Source organism: Polypterus senegalus, chromosome 5 (genome assembly GCF_016835505.1).
Source record: "Polypterus senegalus isolate Bchr_013 chromosome 5, ASM1683550v1, whole genome shotgun sequence".
In the NCBI taxonomy this organism is placed as follows: Eukaryota; Metazoa; Chordata; class Cladistia; order Polypteriformes; family Polypteridae; genus Polypterus; species Polypterus senegalus.
Genome location: NC_053158.1, coordinates 53,261,465 through 53,287,812, shown reverse-complemented (window position 1 = coordinate 53,287,812; position 26,348 = coordinate 53,261,465).

The following is a 26,348-nucleotide window of genomic DNA, read 5'->3' as shown; positions in this document are numbered from 1 at the left end:
GTCCCATCTATCCACAGCTCTTTATATAGCAAACTCTACAACTCCCTGAAATAATTTGCTATTTCCCAAGTATATTTGAGTATACTCATTCACATTCTCTTTAACAAGTATATAGTGGGGGACCTGCTCAGGGGTGGTACAGTATAGGGACATCAAATAATGCCTTGTAAGTGCTTGCATGGTCAATGCCAACTCAGGTTGGCATGTCAATACAAGAATTATGACACTGTTAGGAGTGATGAGCTTGCCACGAGGGCAGTTGATGAGTACACCATCACAAAATAAAAGCAAATGCATGCTGGGGAGCAAGTGTGTTATTTTCCCAAGGAACTAGAGAGCAGACATCTGAGTAGTGGACAGGGATATCAACCTGATCCTTTACTAAAAAGGAGGTGTGGTCATGGACACTGGGTGCTGGTGCAGGATGAGAGTCTGGTCCCTGACGCAAATAAATGAGACACTTGGAAATGGAAGGTATTTTGGGTTAAATGACTTTATGAACATATTAAAGACTGCTCCTGGGACATAAGGGTTGGTTTTGGAAGGTTTGTGGTTCTGAAAATCTCAACTAATATAAGAGAAATAGGAACAATTTAGGTGAGAGAAAAAAATCATAAGATGAATATTGGAGTAAGCATATGGTTGATCTTCCCTACTTCACAGACATGACATGTGAACCTAACTGAAATGCCTGTACACTCAATATGTTTTTCTTTTATTCATTTTATCTCATTTATATTTCAAAAATTCAACAGCACCGTTTTATCATGGCCACTAGAGGACATACACACACGCACACACACACGCACACAGAGCTATGTGAATATACTGTAAGCATTGTATTCTTTTCATGATAAGATCATCCTGATGAGAACTTTTTGTGGCAAATACTAATGGTTTCATGGATAAATTAATTGATTCCATAATTGGCATTTGCAATCATCGGAGCATCTGTGTGTTAAGTGGGCTTGTGAGGAAGGATAGGTATCAGTTCCAGGCCATTGACTACGATCATCAGGTTTGAAGCCTCCCCATGAAGTGTCAAGCTATAATGATGAGAGGAAGTCATCCCAATAGAGTTTTGTTTGTTTAGTTTAGTCAGGAAAGCTACATCTGTGAGAAGCAAAGATTTTTAGTGAGGAAAGGCACACTCAGGGCTATGGCTTTTTATTGTTTAATGGTCAAACAGGCCCTGGCAAGTGCGGATGCTCAGGTGAAGGACCAGCCCCGATCCTTAAGCAAGAACACTTTTTCATATCCGGAAAATTATAGTTTAATATATATTTATATTCTAATATTTCAAATAAACTGTAAATGCAAGTAGTATAATTATGAAATAGCAGAAAGTTTATTCACTTAAATGATTAAACAGTGGTGTTGATAGGTAATCTGTCCATCAAATATGACTTTGGGCTCCCAAGATACACTTTATCCAATATTTGTAAGCCTGCTTCCTGTCCTCTCCATATTGCTGGCACCCTGACAAGTAACAGACTTTCACTTTACTTTCATTGTGATTGGAAATGTGATAATGCAATTAGTCACTGTCATATCATGCTGACTTTTCAAAATTTCAGATAATAGTTTGGAAATGGACATGTGTATCTCTGTGTACATACTGCATGCAGTCTAACAAATGAGAAAACTGGCCAGTGGTTTCAAGAGGACAAGAGACTATGTCAAGGTGGTTAAGGCAAAGGCCAGATTATGATCACATGCAAGATAAACACCGATGTCTGGTGTTCTACTCAAATACAAAGCGTGACAGAAAGTCAGAAAGTCTGTTGAAGTTGTACTGTATTTTATGCCTGGGGTTAGCAGTTTAAAAAATGGGACATATGGGCCTGGTACTGGTAAAATTCTGCAACTTATAATAGAGATTAGGGAGTCTTTAAAGTTTTGCTATTAAATAAAATATTGGAATCTGCATTGTGGAAACAGCTTAAAGTGCATTTTGGAACACTGAAATGGCCTAGAGATGGACTACAGTGGTCTACACTGGTCACCCTTTAAAAGAGACAAGACTCATGTAATGGCATGGGCAGTTGCTCCCTGGCAGACAGGCATTGCAGCTAGATAATACTTTCTCTTGGCCCTGCCCTGTAAAGATCTGGTTCAAAGTATGAATGGATACATAGATGGATGAATTGAAATCATTTGGAAAATGAACAGCTGCCTCTAACTTTGCACTGTCTACTGTGATTCAAATTGCTTAGAACTACTGTATGTCAATAATGGATTGTCTATCTTATAAACAACACATCCTAAACCACACACATATACAATTTTTTCTAAAAATTTAAAAAGCCAAATTATTGAAACAAATAGCTTCACTACTTTTATTGGTTTATTTGTGAAATTATATAACATTCTCAGTCCCACTTAATCCAACATCGGAGTATGGAGTCTGGAGCCAATGCCTACAGCATCATGCTCAAGGTAGAAACCAGCCCTGGACAAAATGCCAGTTCATTGTAGGACCCACTCATGCACACAAAAACATGAGGTTAATTTGGAATCACCCATGAAGGTAACCCAGACATCTTTTAGGATGTGGGACGGAAACCTTATGCAGACATGCAAAATGCACAACTGGCCAGTGGGATTTGGATGAAAGATACTGGTTCTGAGAGACATTTGTCCATTTTTACTGAACACATACCTCTTCTTTTTCTCAGATTGTTCCCTTGCCTTTAAACATTTAATACATTTTAGAATATTTTAAGAAACACTATGGTTTTCTACCTTGTAGGCACCTGGCATGTAATTTTCTTGCATCCTGAAGAGGATATATTAAATTGTTCTTTGCACCTTATTATCTTGCTTCAAGGTGAGATTCACCTGAACCAAACCTTGTGGAAGAGCAACAACTTGTCACCTGCTGTATCATTTTCAGCCGCCTCCTACCCAGAACATCCTGGGGAAGGCCTAGTTATTTACTTCCTGAGACTCCTGCCTAATGGAAACTCACTTGTCAAGCTGTCATGTCATAGAACCACGTTACCTCAGGCTCCTGGGCCCATTTCTTGTCAGAGGAGCCAGTGAGAGCAAGTCACTGACACTACCCTGTCAGCTTCAAGTCAGTGCATGTAATCAGTACTCTGACACAGTCTACCTTTCATGTCCCTGAGAAGTGCTCAGGGGCAGCACGGTGTGGAGAAAGAAAAGTGGGGGGTGTGGGGGTGGGGGGCTCTCTGTTGTCACCAAGCCAACATCTAAGTGTTCGAAGCTCTGTCAGCCTGTAAGACTTTGATTTTTTTTTCCCAGGCTTCAAAAGATAACACAAACAATGGACTTGTGACTTGAGGGTGCACAGCGTTAGCCAAGACTCTATTAGTTAGCTCATCTTCTTTATGTTGCTGGCACAAGTTTAAATATTTTACTGGGTGGAGGTGGATGTTTAGGAAGGAAACAGACTTGTTAGTGGTTTCTCAGGCTGCATGTTTGACGCCTCGGGATGTTTTCTGGTTTGCACAGGTTTGACTTTTACCTCTGCAGGTAAAACTGAGGGCAACTCTTCATTAAATCTTTAAAGGTTTTGAATCATGTAGCTTGAAAGAGACGTAAGCTCTTTAAATAAGATGTAGGCTAATTAAAGAATAGTCCCTTTTTTAAAAGATTATTTTGATTTTCTTTTATTAGAGCATAAGGAAGATTAAAAAAATAAAAACTTAAAACCAGCCCTATATAAAGAAAATCATTAAAGGTTTTAACGCTTTCTTGTGGACGTCTTAATGTTAGCGCATCACAGGCTGGTAATTGTAGTGTTTTAATACATGTGTTGGGATAGTCTTTTATCACTGATTAAAGACATTTTTCATGTTAGTACTTTTTTAAGCTTTGATGGCAAAGAATATGTGGATTTTATATTGATACATTATACATTGCACACAATCACACACACATACATTTATATATATATACTGTATACATAAATATATATATATACAGTATATATATATATATATACAGTATGTATATATATATATATATATATTGTGAAATAAACGACTGGACATACAACAAAGTTTTGGGGCAGCCACCTGTATAGTTTTCCTGGCTGCAAAAGGCTTTGAGTTGAGTACAATGTGTACAGGTTCGAGTCCAAAATGTTTAAATATGAAGAATGAGGGATTTTTATAGTTGGTTCCCAGGAAGTGACGTCCTCGGGCCAGGACAGGTACGATTTCTCATATTTGGTCTGCTGAGAGAAAAGAGAAAGATTTAACGCAACCCACTGCCCCCTGGCCTGGCGTGGGATTGGCATCTTCTGGTCCCTCTGGTTGACTCCCAAACACACTATATATATCATATCCATCCATCCATTATCCATCCCGCTATATCCTAACTACAGGGTCACGAGTGTCTGCTGGAGCCAATCCCACCCAACATAGGGCGCAAGGCAGGAAACAAACTCCGGGCAGAGAACGCACACACACACACCAAGCACACACTAGGGACAATTTAGAATCGCCAGTGCACCTAACCTGCATGTTGTTGGGCTGTGGGAGGAAAACGGAGTACCCGGAGGAAACCCACGCAGACACGGGGAGAACATGCAAACTCTACGCAGGGGGGACCAAGGATAGCGAACCCAGGTCTCCTAACTGTGGGCAGCAGCGCTACTCACTGCGCCTCCATGCTGCCCCATATATATATATATATATATATATATATATATATATATACATATATAAATATATATATATATATACATATATAAATATATATATATATATATATATACTATATATATAGATAGATAGATAGATAGATAGATAGATAGATAGATAGATAGATAGATACTTTATGAATCCCAAGGGATATATATATATAAGTATATATATATATATAAAAAAATATATATAAATGGAATAGAAGGTCTGTGATATGGTTTGCTGATATATAGTATACTAGCTGTGTAACCCATGCTGTAAAAAGCCCGGGGTCCTAGAAACTATAGAAATTGTCAGAAAAAAAAAGATGTCAGTTAATTGAAAGGAACTATTCTGGGCGGCTTTCTCCTAGGAAGTTCTTTTTGCCAATGTGCTCACCTCACTTGTGTATTAGCGGCTGGTGGAAAAAGTAAAAGGGATACCATGTTGCTGATGTGCTCGCCTCGAATCTGTATTAGCGGCTAAGCGACTTTGTCTTTTTTCTGAGGCTTTGTTTACATGATGTGCTGGCCCCGTTTGTGTTATTAGCGGCTAAGGGAGCTTTCTGTTTCCTCGGAGGCGTAGCCCTTACCCTGACTCCACCTCTCACTTCCGGGTCGGACAGACACACACACTTCCATGCGTAGATGTTTATATATAAAATATATATATATATATACAGTATAAATTAACGCATTATATCATTTGTGGCCAGCTTCGTTTGTGTCGTTATGGTGGGGTCATATTTTAGCTTTGTTTGTAGCGTTCCTGTGGCCAGATGAATTAGAATCATGGTGTACAGTGACACAATATCAAAAAAGACCATGATTTCATCCTCAGCAATGGATATATTTTTCAGACGCTGTAATTCCATCTCATTAGAACATTAGAACACTTTAGACGAGAACAGGCCATTCAGCCCAACAAAGCTTGCCAGTCTTATCCACTTATTTCTTCCAAAAAACATCAAGTCGAGTTTTGAAAGTCCTTAAATTCTTACTGTCTACTACACTACCTGGTAGCTTATTCCAAGTGTCTGTCGTTCTTTTTGTAAAGAAAAACTTCCTAATGTTTGTGCAAAATTTACCCTTAACAAGTTTCCAATTATATCCCCGTGTTCTTTTTAATTTTAAAATAACAGACTCGATCCACTATACTAATTCCCTTCATAATTTTAAACACTTCAATCATGTCACCTCTTAATCTTCTTTTGCTTAAACTGTAAAGGCTCAGCTCTTTTAATCTTTCCTCATAATTCAACCCCTGTAGCCCTGGAATCAGCCTAGTCGCTCTTCTCTGGACCTTTTCTAGTGCTGCTATGTCCTTTTTGTATCCTGGAGACCAAAACTGCACACAGTACTCAAGATGAGGCCTCACCAGTGCATTATAAAGGTTGAGCATAACCTCCTTGGACTTGTACTCCACACATCATGCTATATATCCTAACATTCTGTTAATGTTCTTAATATTCATTCTTCTTAATGGCTTCTGAAGACTGTCAAGAAGTTGATAGCTTAGAGTCCACTAAGACTCCTAAATCCTTCTCATAAGGTGTACTCTCAATTTTCTGACCGCCCATTGTGTACTCAAACCTAACATTTTTACTTCCTATGTGTAATACTTTACATTTACTGACATTAAATTTCATCTGCCACAAATCTGCCCAAGCCTGTATGCTATCCAAGTCCTTCTGTAATGATATAGCGGATTCCAAATTATCTGCTAATCCACCTATCTTGGTATCATCTGCAAACTTAACCAGCTTGTTACTTATATTCCTATCTAAATCATTTATATCTATTAAAAATATCAGGGGCCCTAGCATTGACCCCTGTGGAACACCACTCTTAACATCGGCCAGTTCTGATGAGCTTCCTCTCACCATCACCCTCTGCTTCCTGTGTCTGAGCCCATTCTGCACCCATCTAAAAACATCACCCTGAACTCCCACTTCTTTTAATTTGATGCCCAACCTCTCATGTGGCACCTTATCAAATGCTTTCTGAAAGTCCAGATAAATAATATCATAAGCTCCACTTTGATCGTATCCTTTTGTTGCCTCCTCATAGAATTCCAGCATGTTAGTAAAACACGACCTCCCTCTTCTGAACCCATGCTGACTGTTCAGAATAACTCCTGTCCTTGCATGTGTTGCTCAATCGTATCCTTAATAATTCCTTCCATTAATTTTCCTGTGATGCATGTTAAGCTTACTGGCCTATAGTTGCTTGGATCTGCCCTGTCACCCCTTTTATATAATGGGATGATATTTGTCATTTTCCAGTCCTTCAGAATCTCTCCAGTGCACAGTGACTTCCTAAAAATATGTGTCAAGGGTTTATATATGTACTCACTAGCCTCTTTAAGAACATGAGGATATTATCTGATCCTGGTGATTTGTTTGATTTCATCTTATTTAATCTGAGCAGCACTTCTCCCTCTACAATTTCCAAATCCCTCAGTACCTCCTTAGTAGTCAAGTTTACCTCTGGGAGGTTATCCACTTGCTCACTTGGAATCACCTCAGAAAAATGTAAGTTTAGGGCATCTGCTATTTCACAGTCTGTATCTTTTATATTCCCCTTTACTATTCCTGATGAACTTGACCTCCTCCTTAACTGTTCTTTTACTACTAAAATACTGAAAAAATCTCTTAGGGTCTTCTGTCGCCTTATCTGCTATATTCCTCTCCAACTGTCTTTTAGCCTCCCTGATATCCTTCTTAATAGTTGCCCTCATGTTCTCATACGCTCTACAATTCACTTTGCAGTCATTAGTCTTATATGCCTTATAAAGCAGCTTTTTCTTTTGCAACTTCTTTTTTAAATCTTTATTAATCCACCGTGGAGTTTTTTTTAGTTTCCTATTAATTCCAAATTTAGTTATGTATCTGTCCTGCATTACAGGGTGGTTCAGATCTAATTATGCAGATCCAGATCGTCTGGATGACTTTGATTTATGCAGGGACAATTCCAGTTTAGCGCGAAGACGATTCTTCATGTCGTCAGTTCGCACACTTCTCGATGATCCGGGATTTTTCAGGTGATTTTCTATGTAATAAACTTAATAAGTTATATCCATCTATCCATCCTCTTCCGCTTATCCGAGGTCGGGTCGCGGGGGTAGCAGCTTAAGCAGAGAAGCCCAGACTTCCCTTTCCCCGGCCACTTCTTCCAGCTCTTCCGGGAGAATACCAAGGCTTTCCCAGGCCAGCCGGGAAACATAGTCCCTCTAGCTTGTCCTGGGTCTTCCCCGGTGCCTCCGACCGGTTGGACATGCCCGGAACACCTCACCAGGTAGGCATCCAGGAGGCATCCTGATCAGATGCCCGAGCCACCTCATCTGACTCCTCTCTATGCGAAGGAGCAGCGGCTCTAAACTGAGCCCCTCCCGGATGACTGAGCTCATCACCCTATCTTTAAGGGAAAGCCCAGACACCCTGCATAGTAAACTCATTTCAGCCGCTTGTATTCGCAATCTCGTCCTTTCGGTCACTACCCATAGCTCATGACCATAGGTGAGGGTAGGAACGTAGATCGACTGGTAAATTGAGAGCTTTGCCTTACGGCTCAGCTCTTTTTTCACCACGACAGACCGATGCAGAGCCTGCATCACTGCGGATGCCGCACCGATCCGCCTGTCAATCTCACGATCCATTCTTCCCTCACTCGTGAACAAGACCCCGAGATACTTAAACTCCTCCACTTGGGGCAGGATCTCGCCCCCAACCCTGAGAGGGCACTCCACCCTTTTCCGGCTGAGGACCATGGTCTCGGATTTGGAGGTGCTGATTCTCATCCCAGCCGCTTCACACTCAGCTGCGAACCGCTCCAGAGAGCTGAAGATCATGGCCTAATGAAGCAAACAGGACAACATCATCTGCAAAAAGCAGTGACCCAATCCTGAGTCCACCAAACCGGACCCTTTCAACACCCTGGCTGCACCTAGAAATTCTGTCCATAAAAGTTATGAACAGAATCGGTGACAAAGGGCAGCCCTGGCAGAGCTGGAAACGGGTTCGACTTACTGCCGGCAATGCGGACCAAGCTCTGACACCGGTTGTAAAGGGACCGAACAGCCCTTATCGGGGGTCCGGTACCCCATACTCCAGGAGCATCCCCCAGAGGCTATAATAAGTTATAGCATAATGAAAATTGCATAATTAGATCTGGTCCTCCCTATACCTGTAAAACATTTTTAAACCTGTTCCACTGCTCCTCGGCTGTCTCCCCACTTAAAAGCCTACCCCAGTGTATCCTACTTAGACTTTGTCGCATCTGATCAAAATTAGCCCTACCAAAGTTCAACTTAACAATTCTAGTCTTTGCACCTGCACTCTTACAAAATACTGAGAATTGTATTACATAATGGTCACTTGACCCTAGTGGTTCAATCACTGCTACACCCTCAATTCTTTCCTGATTATTACAAAATACTAAATCCAGACAGGCTTCACCCCGTGTTGGTACTTTAACATGCTGGTTAAAAAACAGTCAATGATTACTTCTAAAATCTTCTGCTCTTGTGCTCCTTCATCTGCAAGGTTATCCCAGTTAATATTTGGATAATTAAAAGTCCCCCATGACAATAATATCTCACTGTGATATAATATCTCAGTGCTATTAATATTATCAGGACTGTAATGTAATTAAAAATCAAATAAAATTTTATGACTGATAGATAGATAGATAGATAGATAGATAGATAGATAGATAGATAGATAGATAGATAGATAGATATTGTGACGAATGGCTGGGGCCCATGGCTGGCTGGGACGCTCCTTTGGCACTGAACCTGGGGAAGCTGCCATGGGAGGCTCATTACATTCCCCAGAACAGTTGGTGGCAGCCCCCCTGGGTGGTATCGGGGCCACAATAGTGGAACACCAGAGCTCATGCCTTTTGGGCTCCGTGGCCACTGCCAGAGGGAGTTGAACGGCTTAACGAGCCAATCTGGGCTGTGATGCAGCCACACCCGGAAGTTTAGCCGAATTAGGCTAATTATCACCTGGAGCACTTCCGGTTGGGCTATAAGAGAAGCCTGCAGCCACCACTCAAAGAGCCAGAATCGGGAGACGGAGCTGCCGAGAGGAGTGAAGGAGAGGAAGAGTGTTTTTGTGGTGGTGTTTTGTTTGAGTTGTCTTTTGAGACTGTGTTGTGCCTGTGGGGCACGTCTTCCCCGTAAATAAAAAGTTTATTTATTTTACGGTGTCAGCCTGTGTCGGGTCGGTGCCCATATAGCGCCTTTCACAATATACATACACAGTATTAACATTATATATACATCATACAGTCCCTATAAATTTATAAATTACATTTAAATTTATACATTTACATTTATCTTGGAAGCTTTCACATTTTATTGGCAATCAACATGGAATCACAGTGAATTTAATTTGTTTTGGTTTTTTGTTTGACTCTGATCAGCAGAAAAAGCCTCTTTGATGTCAATGTTTAAACAAATACAAAACATGTAATCATTCATTGCATAAGTATTAACACCTAAATCCTTAATGGTGCAGCCAATTTGTTTTAGAAGTTACAAAATCATTTCACTGGAGATCACCTGACTACAGTTTGGGGAGTTTCAGTTGACTGTAGTATAAATGCACCCAAGTCTGGAAGGTCCAATTTGTGTTGAGTCAGTATCATTATCTAAGGAACACTCCAAGCAACTCTGTGAAAAGCTGATTGAAAAGCAAAAGTCAGGGGATGGAGACTGAAAAATTTCCAAGTCACTGAGTGTTCCTTGGGGTCCTGTTAAATTAATAACTAAAAAATGGAAAGCGTATGGCAAAGCTGGAAATCTGGCTAGAGCAGACCATCCAGGTAAGCTGAGTCATTGAGCAAGCAGAAGACTAGTGAGAGGTCACTAGTCACCAAGAGACCTCAAAGGAGTTACTGAACTGTTTTCTGTGTGCTTCATCAGTTGCAGGTTTATGGGCGAGTGGCAAACATAAAAATAAAGTTTGTATAATCCAAATTGTGCGCATTTTCAAAATCGCTGACAGAGACCTGTGCACACAGAAACAACAGGTGCATCTCTAAATACTGAACTGAAAGGGGTGTAAACTTACACAATCAATTATGCTGTGTTTTATATTTGTAATTAATTTAATTATTGTCAGATAATTGTTTTCACTTTGACACTAAAGATTTTTTTTTTCTGTTGATCAGTGTCTAAAAAGTCAAATTAAATCCACTGTGATGTTGTATAATAAAACTTCTTATAGAAACCATAACATTTTATTCCTAAATCTGCTAATTCAGAAGATGGGAAACAGCCCAGGGTTCCAGTTAATTTCAGTTTCACATATAATCCCAGTCCACTATATTCTAATTATAATTACAGCAAAGTCAGAATTCAGCAGAAAATAATTTGCAACAAGAATATGAGAATACTACATACCCATGCAGTATGTCTTCACACAGAGTCATTAGTTTACCTGTGATAAGGGAGGAGAACTTGGAGAACATCCATATAGGCACGGTGAAGCTGTGTGAACTCTACATGGTGTCCAGGTTGGGAATTGAACTCAGGTCTGCCACGCAAACGTCAATACTGTATAAATACATGTCATTGGTAACAAGACTGTGACTTTTGTACATTTTTTAAACTAAATAGTTTTTTAAAAAAATCATGTACTCTACCCGCATCATTTATTTTACAATTGTAGTTTTAATTCCTTAAACGATTGACATATGCATTCTATATTGCCTTTTTAATTTTATATTCAGGTTGTGTCATATGCTTGGCTCAATTTATAATTTTCCTTTCTAATGATGAATGCTGCTTGATCCAATGCAGCTTTTTAATAAGTGTCATCAGCAATTATAATACATAAAAAATCATGGTAGCCCATTATTCAAATATTCCCATAGTGTAGTGATCTGATAAAAAATAAAAAAAAACTTACACAAGTGAATGGTACTTTGTTTTAAGCAGATTTTGTTGGAGTATCTGTTCCCAACAACAGCCCCAAGTGAGTACAACATGGTGTTGTACTGCCAAAAGAGGTAATGGTTTGGGAGATGGTTTGTGGTTATCTTTCACCATATCATTTTAAACTTCCATTAAGGTCAAAGAATATTCATCCAATTTAATGTTTCAGATGGTGTTTCTTTAGCTGATAATCATTCACCAACTGTTACATTACGCATATCTTGAACTGATTAACTGTCAGCACTTCTCCACTACACACCATACTCCATTGTTTCAACAATTTTAAAATGACATTAGCAATTATATGTGTTATTGTGCTGCTAATATGCAAAGTTGTTAATTGAATGTATTATGCTACCCTTGCTCTTAAATTACACTCATTATTAAAGAACAGGAATATTGTTGGGGTGTTTTGGCCAACAAATCTTGTCCATGTTGTTTTAAAGACAGAGGCAGCATCTTAAGACTGGCAGAATGGTATGGTGGTTCCCATTTTTGAAAAAGGGAACAAAAGGTTGTGATCTAGTTAGTTGGAGGTCAAATTCATCATCTTCATTGTACAAGGCTGGATACTGGAACAGAGACTACCTGCATAATCTCGGATCCACATAAAGCAATCAGTATTCTGTGCAGGCAATGTACCAATGGACCAGTTCCTTACCTTTTTATTCTAGCACAGATACTCAAAATGCCATGGAAGGACTGGAAAAAGTTATTCAGGCTAGGCTAGGATGGCATGGTCTGTCTAACTTGGCATGTTGCCATTATAATGATCAGCAGGAAAAACAGACTGAAAGTAAAGTAAAGTTTGATCTGTTCAGCTCCTTTTAATTCATGGATGCTACTAAGAAATAACAAGTATATGTATTTATTTCTAACTTAATTATATTGTATTGTTTTTTCTTGATATTGTTTACCAACCAACCTCCCAAGGATTGGGCCCTAAATTGAAACAATTGTTTCACAATCATTAATTTCTGGCTGGCTTCTCAGGTAATAAAAGTAATAAAAGTAATAAAGTAGTTCAGTTAGGCAAGTGAGAACACTGACATTACTGTCCTTCTGCAATAACATTGACATGTTGGACTCAGATACTTTGCAATAGAAACATTAATTGTACATTAAATATTTGAGAACACTTTAATTTAACAAATACTAATATAAGTACTGTAGTCAGTTGATGTTTTATTTTTTCTTTCTTTCTTTCTTTCTTTCTTTCTTTCTACTATATGACAATATGAAAAATATTAGTCCTTGGGATGAGCAATGAATTCCATTTAGTATGAAACAGCTTCTGATTTAAGTAATGCACTCTTATTATTAGGGAGGCATGGTGGTGTAGTGGTGGCACTGCTGCCGCGCAGTAAGGAGACCTGGGTTCGCTTCCCGGGTCCTCCCTGCGTGGAGTTTGTATGTTCTCCCTGTGCGTGCGTGGGTTTCCTCTGGGTGCTCCGGTTTCCTCCCACAGTCCAAAAACATGCAGGTTAGGTGCATTGGCGTTTCTAAATTGTGTTCCTGTTGTTGGCTGGGATTGGCTCCAGCAGACCCCCATGACTCTCTGTTAGGATATAGTGGGTTGGAAAATGTCTGACTGACTCTTATTATTACAGTATATGCATATGTACAGTATATGTCAATAAGCTGAATAGTTGACACCAGCTACTGTAGCATACACTGCTTCAATGTTTATCAGACTTAGGTTATTTCATATGATCTTAAGAAGACAGGCTTTAACATTTCAAATGGGACTATTAAAAATGCAAGCTAAGAAACAGTTCACTTCTGCAGTCAATGTTTTGATTATCACAGCATTTTAGCACATGTCAGTTAAATATTTAAATCAAAGTAAAACATTTTGACCAAGGAAAATAGCAGTACTGAATTTTTTTTTTTTTTTGGCTAACCATTAGGGGCTACGTAGTGTATTTTATTATAGTGATAGTAGATATACTCTGTAAAATTGCACATCTGAGTGTATGGGCACAATAAAATTAATATTCCATTAAGTACCATATTCCTATTTGGTTCTTACATGATCAAAAAGTTCATGTAAAGTCAAAACACTCTCTTATATAATAGATTTCTCTCAGATACATTCTACTGTAGTTTTCTGCTAAATCAATATTTAAAACCATTGTTAAGGATAGGAGGAGGCTCTTTTAACATGAAGCATGATGCTCACCCATTACACTTACTAGGACTGTTATGTGAGGATTTCAGGTGACTTGAACTGTGCTGAGACCTTTCTGTCAACTAGAGAATCAATATGGCCCTAAAGTGGAGTATGTCCATGTGCATATTTAAACAGACTGACTTCCCATCCAGGACTGTTCTCTGTCTCTTGCCCATTCGGTTTATAAATCCATGAGCAGTAAAAAAAGCAAGTATCCAGACAGATTGGCAGCTACCATTTAAGGATAGTCTTTTTAAAAAGTACAAGATAGCCTAATAATTGCAAGGTCAAAATATTTATGCTTTAGTTATAGAATATGATCTAGGATGAATATGCTCATTACAAATCCTGATGGCTTAATGATTGCTTCACACTTTACATTCATGCTTAAATGCTTACATTCCAAATGTGTAAAGGCTGTCAGATTTATTGTAATGAAGCAGTGAATAAACATAGCAGACAATCATCATGCATTATGTTTTTATGGAGCAAGAAAGCTAAAATACTTCACTACTTAGAGTTACAGTAGTAGGACACAGATGTCCTTTCTACACAATTCCCAATATTCAACCTCACCCCGCCTTTCAGTTGGTACCATGCCAGGGGTATGAATCTTTAATAATAGTGCCAACCCACATGCATAGTATAGTGTCAGTGATGAATAACCAGTTTTTAACCTTTTCTTTCAATTTTAAATGTCTTTCTTAATATTCCTTTTAGGAATGAATGTAGTGGACTTACTAAAGGTTACATAAATCAACACATATTTTTATTGTCTTAAAGGCAATACATTTGATCAGTATTCAGTATTTTTCTACCATGTATATCAGTCTCAACAATTACATCACCTAATGACTGTTCAGCAAGTTTCATATTAAACCAGACACAGGCATTAAAAAACACTAATCTTGATGGATTGCATCAAATAGCATCCCACAGAGCTCTGTGAGTGTTTTGACATGCATTTTGGTGAAAACCTTTTGATCCAGGCTTCACTTAAATATGTTGTCACAAGTGATGGCCTACTGCATCATGAACTTTGCTCATCTGTTTTTTTTAATATTAAAACTTCATTCTGCGTGTTAGCACCTTTTAGAATTTAACAACTGAGTTTATTGTTTTAAGAATAACTCTTTGCAGTTATTTCCACTGTACTTCTGTTTCATAAAGAGAATCCAGTTTTCCTGTGCAGTCATTTCAGGTGGAATAAAGGTTGTTGTTAAACTATTATTCCTTAATATAAATTCATGTTAACAATGATATTGATATGTGTAGGTATTCCTTAAAACGTACACCTGTAACCCACCTTCTCTTGATTCTTTCTTTATTTTGGCCAAGGGACAGATAATATAATCCCATTCACACTCTAAGAAAGACACAAGATGGGGAGATAGTTTGCTTTGTTTTGTCTTTCTGACTCAAACATGTTTCTTGGAGAGAAATGAGACGTTCAAAATTCACTCCCAGTAAGCAACGTTTTGCTTTTGCTTCAAAATTCAACCTTTACAAGGCTCAGTTCGAGATGTTTGTCCTGATTGCCATCAACAGATCCGCATTATGCACAGAAAATAACTTTAAGAAATAAGAGTCTAGGCTGAGAAGCAAGGGCAAGGCAAGATGTGTTTCTTCTCAAATGTAAGTTTCTATCTTTCACTAGGATCTTACCGAGAGCAACACCATCTCTGCCATCTGCTAAAATAAACTTAACAGATTGGGCCCTTTGTAAACTTTCATCTGAAGTTTCGCTAAAAAAGGGAACTAAGAGAATGATTATAACAGCAGCATGGTCATTTCACTAAAAACCTAAGAAGATAAGGTCAAAATATACATTTCATTGTTATTTCTTATATATTGTTATATATAAAATCTAAGCATTATCAATACCTTCTATATCATTAACATTGAAGATGTAAATAAAGGGAATATAATTGTCTTAATACTGTAGGTTCATCCCTTTTTTTTTTTTTTGGTTCTTTATTTCACCTTATAGAATTTCTTGTATTAGGAATTTGTTAGTTTTCACAACCCCTTGGTGTCAGAGTGCAGGGTCAGCCACTGTACAGCACCCCGGACCCAACTGCAGGTTAAGGGCCTTACTCCAGGGCCCAGTAGAGTAGGATCTCTTTTGGCAGCAACAGGGATTCAAACCAGCAACCTTCCAAATACCAGCGCAGATCCTAGCCTCAGAGCCACCATTCCTGTGTGTAAAACACGGTTGGTTGATATATCCTTTTTTTTAGCAGTCCCTGAGATTGCAGAAGTCAGAAGGAATCCTGATGTCCTATATGTGGAAGAACAGTGTTACTCAAAAAGATAATAAAAGCAGTTGGTGGTCTTCAAATGAAGGTTGGATGCCAGTGTGGGAATATCCTTAGAGAAGGATGGGCACCTGAAGATAGCTTGTCACTTATGTTTTTTTTTTTTTTCATTTGTATTTTTATTTTAAAACCACTTCCTCATCAAAGACTTTAGTAAATGAAGATCTACAAACCTTTTATAATAAACTGTCACATATGTGCAACTGGGAGACAGTTAAAGGGCCTAAATGATTGTAATTCCACGCCAGACCAGGGGGTGGCGGGGTGTACTGACTGTCTCTCTCAATCTCTTGAAGACCATCCACAGGAAATCCCATAGGGTTCCAGCGGCACTAATGATGTCACTTCCGTTTACAGCACGCATTGATGATGTTACTTCCAGCCCCGGCACCACTGATAAAAGTCACTTCCAGTTCCAGCTCCACTGAGGACATTACTTCTGGTTCTGGTCACCATTGATGACATCACTCCCTTTGCTCAGCATATAAAGCCGCCATCTTAACTCAGTCATTCAGTTCTGTCTTAGACTCGTGTCAGTGAACATCTCTGTTCAAACCTAACCATTTTGCAGCCAAGAAACAATATATGGGTGGCTGCCCCAAACCTTTATGATGACTTTGTGTTGTTCTTGTGACAACACTCAATTAAATAAGACATGCATAGAATCTAACATTAGAAGTTAACTGCTGCTTCACTAAATTGCAGCTACTACAAAATGTATTGTGAGATAATTAAACTACTAACAAGGAAACTGATGATGAATTTTATCATAAGGATAAGCTGGAAAAGCAAGCTGACAGAAACATTGTGATTTGGATATAGATATGGATGCAAGATGCCTTAAGTGTGAGACAGGGAAATAAAATGATTAAGGCCACTTTGGAGAATTAAATATGTGGAATAAGCTACACAAATAATGACAGCCTATGCATTTCCCCCCTGCTTTTAATCAATATTTGGGAAAGTCCCTGCCTCATCTAGAAAATCTGAGTAGTGTTATGAATGATTTTGTCATTCCTTCCCAGAGACTCTCAAGTCAGCCTTACTACATCTTTGCAAATTCCTGAAATAGAAATTCAGCTGACATCATTAATCGTGCTCAATTCACAACCTGAGCGTGTTTCCAGCAATTGTAACGTTCCTCTTCTTGAACAGATAGAGTCTGGTCCTGGGTGGTAAACTTGTATTGTACTGCTGTCTATTGTAAAATACCATAAGGAATCTGTATAACTGTACAGGTAGCTGGTCATCACAACAGAGCAATGATCGACTCTACACACAAAACTTTAAAATTAAAAACAAATGCAACACAGAGAGACACCGAAACAGACTGCATATTATCCACAAGGTGGTGAAATGTGTTGGCCAGAGGCAAAAATTGAGAACATGTGAGAATGGTCAGAATGGTTCAAAAATATTGATTGCAAAACGCAAAACATCTGACTTCAAAAACTGAAATCACAATTCTAACGTAAAAATCCCTAACCAGATGATGTCCTATATCTTTACAATTAAATGAGAAGAATCCAAAACTTTAGTCACAGTTACCAGCACTCCACTATCTACTAATATATCTTGGGTGTGATGTCCAGGATGTTGATGTCACATATTGTGTGACCATTGCTTCTGATGATAATATATCCTGGAGAACTATCAAAAACAGAATTAAACTAGTCCAACTGAGAGAGACTAGTGAAATCCTGGATATTTTTGGTACATAATAATAAAATGTTTCCACAGCAGTAGGGAAATGTAAGTTATAGGCCAGGCTACTGTCAAATATGATTCCAAGACTGGTGACAAATAAAGATGTGTGACTTTTTCAAGAACTAACGTTTAGCAAGAAGGCGTTAATTTTCTTGACTTAACTCTGATGGCTTAACATGTAATTTAAATTTAATATTGTGTAGACAGGTATGGTCAATTTTGCATGTGGGATTTGCTTTCTGGAAAAGTATCTGGTGTCATGGATGGCCGTGACGCTTCTACTCTGGGAGGACCAGGGAAGCAAGCCTGGTCAGGGCAGTACCTCCACCGGAACGCTAGATGGCAGCCCCCCTGGGTTGCAGTGGTGTGTAGGACTCCCGCAGGCCTTCATGGGAGTTGGAGTTTGGTGCTGCCATGTTGGGATCCATGTGCACCAGCAGGGGGTGCTGAAGCTGCTGCTGAGCCCTGCAAAACAGCTCTTCTGCCACACCTGGAAGTGTTGCCAGAAATAGGTTATCAAACACCTAAAGCACTTCCAGGTGAACTATAAAAGGAGCCAGCAGCCACCACTCTGGGAGAGGGTGTCGGGAGGAGGGAGATGAAGCTTGCCAGGAGAAGTGGTGAAGAAAAAAAAGAAGAAAAGAAATGAATTGTATTTTGGTATTATGCTTGTGTTTGGGACTGTGTTGCTGTGCTTGTGGGTGATGGGGAAGATGTTTTCCACAAGGGAAAAGAAAAAATAAAAGTCCTGTGTGCTTTGAACTTGTGTCCTACGCCTGTCTGTGTTCGGGCTGGCCTTTACACTGCCCATCATAAACATATGGAATAAGAAGTGAAACAAATGTGCCATTCATATTAGAAAGTGGCTTAAATAAAGAGCATTGAGAAACTACATTAGAGAGAGCCTACAGGAAATCTGACATACTTTCAAAGAAAACTGGTTGCATGAGACAGAGAGATTAGATGAAATTCATCGCTTCACTTCTGATGCGCAGCCTTGATTACCATGATGTCTCCTTTTCCAGAAGGGCTTGGAAGTATGTGTTCATGACCTTTTATAATCAACTCAAATTAGGGATTAGTTTGATTTGTTCTATACCAGTGGTGCCCAATGCATCGATCGTGATCGAACGGTAGATCGCAAAGGTAGTGCAGGTAGATCGCGTTGCATTCAAAAAAAAAATTTTTAAACGTTAGTGTATCATATATCCTCCCTATGGCATTTGCCACTTGATTGACATACAGGGAGGCCAGTCTAATCTCTTTTCTTCTAACACACTGGTCATCCCGCATGCACAATTAAAAGTGCGAGCTACTGCAAAACTCCAGCTATCTAAGTGATCTAGTTATCTTTCCAATTTATATCGACTAAAGAAGGGATTTAAAAAAAATTGTTTGGGGAGGGTATGGGCTGAATGTAGAATTGGAAGAGGATTTTTTTTCTCACAATGTCACAATCGAAGTGCGTTTGTCTGACGTCTGAAGTTCGATCTCCGATGAGGGGTGCAGTGAGTGTGTAAGCCTAATGAGCCCAAAATAGGGCGAAAACACGTGTCGCGTACTCTTTGCATTATTTGACAGTTAACTATGTAACATTCTATGATCTGCTTTTCACAACTGAGAGGGCACCCGTGGCAGATGTTTGCCGACTTGCAGACCAACCACACGTGTTACCTGGTAGGTAATGTTATTCATGCTTCTTCTACCTTGTGTACTATGCAGTAAAGGACTTTATCAAGCCTCCCAATGTCCCCTGAAAGAGAAATCAAAGTTATCAGATCACTAAAACAATTTCAGTCAAATAATACTGTCAGCTTTTAAAACTCAAAGCTGGGCTTCAAGGCATTTTATGCAGTCTAATTACAAGCGCAACCTGGCCCCAATCAGACTTTTTGACCTGTGCAATAATAATAATCAATAAAGTATCTACCTATCATATGTGATAAACAGCTTGACTCACCTTCATGACATCACAATTTTTGCCAAGCCAATTCCTGTCCCTTTAAATCCATAAAAACTCATTTTTAGGCCATTTTTGTGAAGGAAATTACACCTTTTCGATAAAAGGTAAACCAAAAGGTATCTTCAGCAAAATTGATCAGAATGACTTGAAGTTATGCATGCCTTATCTAGTTGGATACAGGAAGTAAAAATGACTCCTTTTCACAAAACTTTGAAAATTTTGGATTCTGTAATATAAGCATATGTAGGATTGTTTTATTCATTTTCAAGGTGACTGATGATAAATATGATAATATTTTTGATATTTGATTCTTTACCGGTGGTTCTAGACATCTAAGAGCCAGTCCCAGGAGGATACAAATGGCACATTTCAAATATATGCATGTGTGGTGTTGTTTCAGATTAGGTCAGTGATTATAAAAGTGATGTTATTTTTGATTCTTTGCTAGAGATCTAGCCCTCTATCAGACGATGAAAAATGACTAATTAGTATTACAATCGAAAATATTTTGATAGTAACTATAGATAGAAGCACATGTTTTAATATTTCAAGAATTAAATGCAACTATTGTTGTTTATTATGTACTTCTAACTCAGTAAATAAATCACTACAATTCTTATGAAAATCCTGAACTACTGCAGCTTGCATTAATACAGACTTTTTGTTTTTTATTTAATTATAAAAAGTTACTCCATATACAGTATATCCAATGAATAACTAATAAAAGCTAAGTGGGGCAATTTTAATTCCTAGGTCTACAAGATGTATTTGAAAAATAATCATATTGCGCTGTGTTAAATTCTGACATTTTAATTTTTTTAACATGATACATTTTATTTGGAATAAGGAAGCTGCTTAATAAAATAATTGTTGTTTGGGAAAAACAAAGAACCCCAAATTTGTGACAGAATTAAACATAATAATAAGGGGACAAGGACTGCCATAAAATGTAACTTCAAGGGTTTGACTACACAATGTCATGAAATGAAGAAGTAAATGCTTATGAAGTTTACTGACAGTTTGTAGTTATTTAATTTCACGTACACTTATCTTTTATTCAACAGAATTATTTGACTTGAAATAATTAACTACTTTTTCAAATAAATGTTCAAAGCAGTATTGGTTTATTATTTTACTAGATATCATCTTTAGATGCATGTGGTTTTATACATTAGTTTTAACTCCCTTTAACCTTAAAAAGGAAAAGCAGGAACATGAGTGGAGACACCTATCACCGGGCACAAAATATTTATGATTCGTGTGAACAGCCGGGGTGACACACTGGGCCTGCCAGATGGTGTCATTATTCAGATGTACAAATTTGACATCTAGTAAATTTATTATATTTTTATCCACCATTGGTGCCTAAAAGGTTGTGAAACTCACTTTTTTAGGGATTGTCACAGATGCTAATGTATTTTTCTTTTTTGGGACCCTAAATTTTTATGGTGAAAACTGATACAAGTCCATGATAGAATTTCAAGGTAAATTATTCACGCTTTGGCTTATTTCTAGACTCAGAAGTTGAAAGCAATTGGTCTATTAAGAAAAGAAACAGTAGCCCATTTAATGTTTCTTTAAACAGTAAACACGTACTGTCAAATTTAAGGATTCTGAAAAATATGTCCTCCAGTCAACATTTGTTTTGTTTGTTACAATATATATATTTGTAGTTTGTAATTGTTAACTCATATATCTGGTATATTTGTGGGCTTCTAAGTCAGATGTAAAAAGGGTTGATATTAAGAAGTGTGGTGTGTATTAATAAGCTCTGTACAACAACTTCTGCATTTCTTTCTAGACCTTCTTCCCACATGTTCATTTTACCTTGTCCTGGTGACAGCCGAGTTCATTTGTTCTTGCCTTTGTTTTTGTACTGTTGGCTGGGTACCCATTACTGTACAGTCATTGAATAATAAAATCACTGGATAATGGACTTCAAGAAAAGTTCTTTATCACCACTAAAAAAAGTTCTGAAGCAGTGTTCAGATTGCCAGCTCTTTTGATCTATTTTTATTAAATCTGCCAGACATTTTGTACATTTTTTAACCTTCTCTAATTCAACTTTTGAATATTTTCTGTATGTGTCTGTGGTTTGGCTCAAACATTTTTTGGAGTATTTGTTGTTTTATGCCTTTTGTGTCTGTTTTATTCATTTGTCTTTTTTCCAGATTGTAGTATATATTCTTTGCTCCCTAGAAGTTAGTTCATGCATGGGACAGGTAGTAGACATGAGTAAAGCAATTCCTTGTTGATTTGTCTGTTAGCTTTCATAATTAGTTGCATTTCTTACATTAGTGATGGGACATGGCAGGCCATGTACATTCTTTGTTACTTCAGCATTTTGTCTCCCTGTTGATAAACCTGTTACTGTGTATAGCAAATGGATCATCATGATATTATATCTGTTTTGTCATGGCTTAAACATGATGGGTCCCAAGGGTCCCGAATCCAAAAGCCCATGTGGCCCAGCCCCTGGTGCCATGATATCTATCTGACATCAGGAGGCAGCATAAACATATTTAGAAAGACCAATACTGGGGAAACACTTGAAAACTGTGCCACATGCAGGCAAAAGGAACATTATTTGTAAATATAACATTGCCAAAGCTAAACTACAGGATGTAGTTTCTGAAAACAATTTAGGTGTTTATGTTGATACAACATTTTCCTCATTTGTGGCAATATGAAAAAGCCAATATAATGTTCCTGCAGAAAAATACACTAACATGATATGAGTTCTTTAATGTAAAGATCTGAAAACAAGAGTTAATCTCACAGTTTTAATACCAAATGATGCTCACGATTTACAGCACAAGTGCAGGGATTGTGTGATTGTTATCAGTGCTTGAGACATTGAGCCTGACTATATAGAAAAGAAGGAAACAATCAAAAATTTCTCCACGAGCAAACAAAACAGCTCATAAATGGACTTAAGTGCTCTGTACTTTTGATACAGCCAAATGCCTAAGGCATTGATTTTTTTATTTGAAGAAAATAACTTTCCATATGATCAAGTCTAACTTATACAGCAAATTAAATAATATTACATACAATCAAATTGAACTTAACAAAACAGAATTAAACCCACACCCGAGAGAAAAAAGAGGAGAGCCAACAACAAGAACAAGTCTTTAAAAACAACAAACCAAGGGAGTCTTTTTCCCTGATATAAATGCTTACTCAAAAATTATATTTCTGTATATACTCGTGTATAATTCAGGTCTTGAAACCCGAAAAATCCATCATTAAATCAGACCCCAACTTAAACGCCCATTCAAAAGTACAACATTTAATTTTTTTTTTTTACATTTTCCTGCTTCCTCCAATTCCACACCAGCTTCTCAGATACATCGATTTTTGTTGAAGTAATGCAGTTACCAATTTCTTTCACCACTTCAATGGCTTTTAATTTAAAACCATCTTCATATTTTCCTCTGATCGAACGCTCTATTGTAAATAAGGGATGCTCTTATGATAAAGGTGTATGAGGGTGTGAGATATAAAAAACACAAAACAGTGCAAATGTCGCTTCGGAATAGTTTGGGTATTACTGTGTCATCATGTAGGCACAATACATAGAAAAAAAGGCAGTGTGCTTTGTGGTTACTCTCTCAGGTGGGTGTTAACATATCATAATCTCTTGGACCAATAGTGTGAGTTTTCCACATTCGACATATATGACCGACATTATAAAATACCAGAAATTATACGGTAAAATCAAGCCCCGACTTATCTGTGGGAGAACTTAAACACAAGTATATACGGTAATTAGATTTTGCCATATTTTAAAAAGTTTTGAACAGATTCTGTAAATGAAAATGATATTTTTTTCCCAATTTAACTAGTATAGAACATCAGTTACCCACTGGCTTATAAAGGGTAGGTTGAGGTTCTTCTAGTTGATCTGGGAGTACACCAGACATAGCTGTTAATGGGTTAGGACGGATTCTGATGGCTATTCAAAGACTTTTGTCCAAAATTATGTTAATAATAATAATTATGGTGCAGCTCCAAAACATGTGGCCCAATGGGGCTGAAGCTAGATTGCAAAGTTCATAGGCTGGATCTTTCCCTGGATACACTTTGGACAAATTTAAATTAATGTGATCAATGAAAGATTTTAAGTTGAATAATTAGATGCTTTGCACATATGGAACTAGAGTGTATTCTATGCATGACTGCCTTACAATTCTTCGCTGAGATATTAAGTGAAAAATCCTTTCACCACCAATACCCTAGGATCTTGGAAATGAAGAGAATTTAACAGGTTTTCATACATTATTGCGATGCTGTCTGAGTCTGAGACTGAACAACATTTCTTCAGGAAAAGAAATGGGTGGGTGGTGGGGAAAATTGGGTAGATTCCTTTTAGCAAAGCTTCTGATTTGAAAATAATGGATCGGCGTGATCAGAGATAAAAAATAGCTTTGTGCTTGCAAGATTTGATATCGGGCAATAAATTATTATCAATAAAGAAATAATCAATTCTTGAGTAATTATGAAGTACTGGTGAGAAGAAGGAATACTCTCTTGAGTTTGGATTTAAAACTCTCCATGGGTTTGATAAGTTATCCATTACAAACTGTGATCGTTTTTGTGGTATTGGTTGCTATCACCACTGAAGTTGAAGACTTGTCCGGGTCTGGTTTTAAAACACAATTACTTTCCAGCCACTATAATTTTATGTTTATCCACATTAGATGCAAAGATATTTATCAAAATGACTTCAGATTTGAATAAATTACTCATCACCATGTCATATTACCTTTCAGAATCAGATACTACAAATGAGAGTGTTTTATGTATTAAGATTCTCACACCCCTAGTTTTCTTTGTATACCAGGAGTGAAAAAATGGCTCCTTGCTTATTAGGTGAGTCTCCTATTACAATACAATCATGTCAGGAGAGGAAATACCTTTTCCTCTTTAGATCATGATTGAAATCTTTGACATTGCAGCTTACGAAGGTCACTGTTTGGTCAGAGAGCCATTGCTCCTGAACTTTGAGGACATTTTTGTAATGTTAACTAAAAGTAGTTTATTGTTTCATAAATTAGCTTAATCCTTGATTTCCTATTATTGCCAGGTATTATGGCTAATGAGCCTATTAATATGTTGGCACTTACAGAAAAAGATAATTAAGAAGTAACTTGTTCTCTTTCTCATCTACCATCACCCAATCACTCTCCCCCATTTTGCCTCCCCAAGTTATTCTACACCACACCTCAAAGATTCCCAGCTCTCTGATACCCCAAGATACAGGACACGTACAAAACAAAACAAACCACCAGTAGTGGTATAGTAAGGATTAATATTGAGATACCTTGTGATAGTACAGTCCAGATGCAACAAACCTAGGGTATAATGTTAAATAGTCCTGTTAGGAATTAAAAAGAGATGAAAAGAGTAAGTCTAATGATACTTTAAATTACTAGTTACTTAATGGTTACCAAAATATACATATATTTAATGGAATAAATTTCAATATAGTTAATGAAAAAAATGATCAAAAAGCAAACAGATCATATAGTCACAGCAAATTTTACCTTACAGATTGGCCAAATTGTATGCAGAATCTTCTTTGCATTACAAGACACAATATGACTCATGTTCATAATTTTAGATGGTGTCAGGATCAGTCTTTATAGCTGTTTTTCTGCTTCTTCAGGAGAACTAAAGAATTGGCAATCAACAAACACTTTCAGTTTAGCTGGAACCAAGAAGCTGTATTCAATTTTAGCTTTGCAGAAGCGCTGTTTAATGCTGTAGAATGTAGCTTGTTTGTCAGCTGTTGTAGGAGAGTAATCTGGGAAAATACAAATACGGTTATTTTCAGATATAATCTCCTTTTTCTGTCTGAGAATCAATATCAAATTTTCTTTAACCTGCAGTTTGTCAAATCGGACAGTCAGACCTTGGTTTTGAGGCATTTGATCCACGTACACTATGATCTGCTGAGATCTCATTTTTGATTTAATATTCTCTCCAATTATTTTAGAAAATAGTTCAGCTATGAATTTCATTGGGTTTGGACTTTCACAGTTCAGCTTCTTCAATTGGAGTCATAAACGTTTGCTTAACTTCTTCTAGGTGAGCATCAAGTACTCTGAGTTATTTTGAATTTTCCTCATATTTTCCTATATTTTTTCATCAATTCTTGCTAGATATTGTTAAGTTTTTCATCAGAGTTATTGTTTTAACGTACCTCCTGGGCTTATATATCTATAATCTTTTCTGTTGTGTATATACTTCTTTATATCCTCCTTTGCATCATTTACAGTGCAGTGCAGTAATCAATACATTTTTCCATTTACTCTATGCTCCGAAGGCGGAATTACGTGTCCTGGTAAAGTTAATGCTATTGATTCACAGAGGGTGTTGGTAGTAGCAGGGATTAAACGGCCTTGCTTGTTTCTGATATGTCTGAGATCTGAAAATTCTCATTGCCTGCCTCACTCCCAGTTTTGCTCCGACATTCGCTGTCGGTTGGAACAGATGCTGCAGCGTTATGTCCTGGCTGATGCATTGCTTCACCTTTCTCTTCCAACTCAGTCTATGGCAGGCCATAATGTGAACTTGAGACCAGC